Source organism: Sturnus vulgaris, unplaced genomic scaffold (assembly GCF_052056855.1).
Source record: "Sturnus vulgaris isolate bStuVul1 unplaced genomic scaffold, bStuVul1.hap1 Scaffold_160, whole genome shotgun sequence".
Lineage (NCBI taxonomy): Eukaryota > Metazoa > Chordata > Aves > Passeriformes > Sturnidae > Sturnus > Sturnus vulgaris.
The window spans coordinates 245,001-247,500 of NW_028276077.1; the positions used below are offsets into that span (position 1 = coordinate 245,001).

The following is a 2,500-nucleotide window of genomic DNA, read 5'->3' on the forward strand; positions in this document are numbered from 1 at the left end:
CGAGCGGCCTCCTCGCGCGGCAGAGGAGCTCCCGAGGGCCGGGCTCCGGCAGTTCCGGGTCGCGCCTCCAGGGGGAGCGCGCACGTGCGCGAGCCGCCGCCGGGTGGCGCGGCGGCGACGGTCCGCACCGTCGTCGCCGTGGCCTCTCTCGGCCGGGGGTGTGCGAGGTTTCTCGGTGGCTGGGCCGTGTTCCCCGCGCCGGCGGGGCGGCCCGAGCCGCGGTGGTCCTCTCGGGCGCAGCGCCGGGCTACTGAGGGAAACCCCGGGCCCCGAGAAGGATTGCCGCGGTGATGGCAGCGGACGTCGGGCGCGCCCCCGCCGGTGGACGCTCCCCCGAGGGTGGCAGCGGGGGAGGCACCCCGGCGGGGCCATGCAGGTCGTTTCCCTCACCCCAGGGCCAGGTACCTAGCGCTTCGCGCCTCGGCGGTCTCCTGCCGGTTTCCCTCGGCGTCGTCAAACGCCTGTTGGGGGCCGAAAGGGCCGCCGAGCCGGGCGGAGGTTTAAAGACTCGGGCGGCCCGGCACGGCCCCGCCGCGGCGGCGGCGGCGGTGGCGGCGGCGGCAGCGGGTGTCGGGCGGTGGCGGCGCGGGGCGCCATCGAGGGGTGGGGAGCTACTCCCGCCGATCCCCTGCGGTGGCGTGTCCGTCGCGACCGGCCGCGCTCGCCGTCGTCGGCGTCCCGCCGCGCTTGCCCGCGCGCGGGGGCCACCCGTGCCGGGCCGGGGAAGGGGCGCCCTGCCCCCCCCTCTCTGCGGCCCGGTCTCGGCGGAGAGGCCGCGGCGCGCGATCGGCCGCGGGGGGCCGACCCCGCTGGCCTCTGCGATGCGGGGCGACGCCGGCAGAGGGCGCGCGCTCTCTGCCTTACCTACCTCAGCTGCGGGGTTGCGGCCGCCGGGGCCCGCCGCGCTCTCTCGCTCTTTCTCCTTAGCCGCCGCCGCGGGCTCGCGGGCGGCGCCGCGTCAGGCGCGACCGCGCGCCTCTCGCCTCGACGGCCTTGTCGCCTCGAACCGCACCGCGGCGGCGCCGGCCGCCGGCCACCCCTGACTCGGAGCGCTGTCCCCGCCCGTTGGGGCGCAGCGCTCGGCCGGCTCCTCCATCGCCGGAGGTCCGGCGGGCGCGGGCGACCCCGTGCCGAGCGGCGGCGTCGCCGCTCGGCGAGTGTCCCCGCCCCCCCCGGGGGGGGGGGACGGTCGGCCGCGAGGCGCCCGCCTTCACCGGCGGCCGTCCCGGCCCGGGCCCCGCCCGTCCGCTTCCCCGTCGCCCTTCCCGGCCGCGTGTGGGCCAAAAAAAAGGGGAGGCGTGCGGGGCGGCCGCGGGGGCGCTTCCCCGTCCGGTCCCCGAGTGGAAACGAGGGGAGCGGGCGGTGCCCCCCGGCTCAGCCGCCGTACGCCTGCCCGCTGGGCGCGTGCTCGCGGAAGGGCAGCTCGGCGGTGCGAAGCGGCGGCGGTCCCGGGAGTGCGGCCGCGGGTGGCGGAGGGGTTTTGCCGAGCGGCAGACCTCGGGCGCTCCGCGATGCCGGCTCGGGTCTCGGCGGCGTCCCGCCTCCGGCGCCGGTGGCGGAGCGCGGCCCGCCGGGCGTTCGCCTTCCGGCGGGCAAGCGGTCCCGCGCCAGGGGTTGCGCCGGCGGAACGGTCCCGCCGCCGCGTGGCGTTTCGGGCGACGTTCAGGGGCCGCTGGCGGGAGAGCCGGCCCCCGCGTTTTGGCGCGGCGGCGTTCCGCGAGTCGGCGGAGCGGTGAAAAGGAGAAGCCAGGGAGTGAGCCGGGAGCGGCGGGGGCCGGCGGTCGCGCCCCCGGCCCGCGAACGCGTAGTCGTCCCGTGATCGAGAGGCCGGGCGGGCCACCGTGCCCCCCGCGGTCCGGCGCGTTGCCGCACAAGCCCCTCCGCGCGGAGGTCGGGCCGAGCCCGGGCGCCTGGGCCGCCTCCGAAGGACGGCACGCGAGGCGGCGTCTCCCCTCGCGGGGGGAGGCGGTCGGGGGCGCGGGCCCCTCCGCCTTTCTTTGGCCGACCTTCGGAGCGTTGCGCGGGGTTTCTCTTTTTTGCCCCGCGCTTTCTCCTCCTCCTCCTCCGTTTGTGTGTGCTCGTACGGTCGAAGCGGGGCGCGCGGGGGCGCGCGCGTCCCTGCAGAAACAGAAAAGGGGCCGCTTCACGCGAGCGGTCCCGAAAGCCAGACAACTCTTAGCGGTGGATCACTCGGCTCGTGCGTCGATGAAGAACGCAGCTAGCTGCGAGAATTAATGTGAATTGCAGGACACATTGATCATCGACACTTCGAACGCACTTGCGGCCCCGGGTTCCTCCCGGGGCTACGCCTGTCTGAGCGTCGCTTGACGATCAATCGCCGTCCGGGGGGGCCACCCCGGCGGCGCGGCTGGGGTTGCCTCGCAGGCCCGTTGCCCGCGGTCGACGTCGACGTCGTCGTCGTCGTCGTCGTCGCCGCGCAGGGCCTTCGTCCCCCTAAATGCAGACTCGGGGAGCGCTCCGTAGCTCCCCGCTCCCGGAA

General features: G+C 77.2%; 1 non-coding gene across 1 annotated transcript; it reads left to right on the plus strand.

The window, feature by feature from the left end:
- Positions 1-2,170: 2,170 nt before the first annotated feature.
- LOC148218770 (5.8S ribosomal RNA) lies at positions 2,171-2,323 on the plus strand. Its single transcript, XR_015800189.1, has one exon. It is a non-coding gene; the product is annotated as a 5.8S ribosomal RNA (ribosomal RNA).
- Positions 2,324-2,500: the final 177 nt, after the last annotated feature.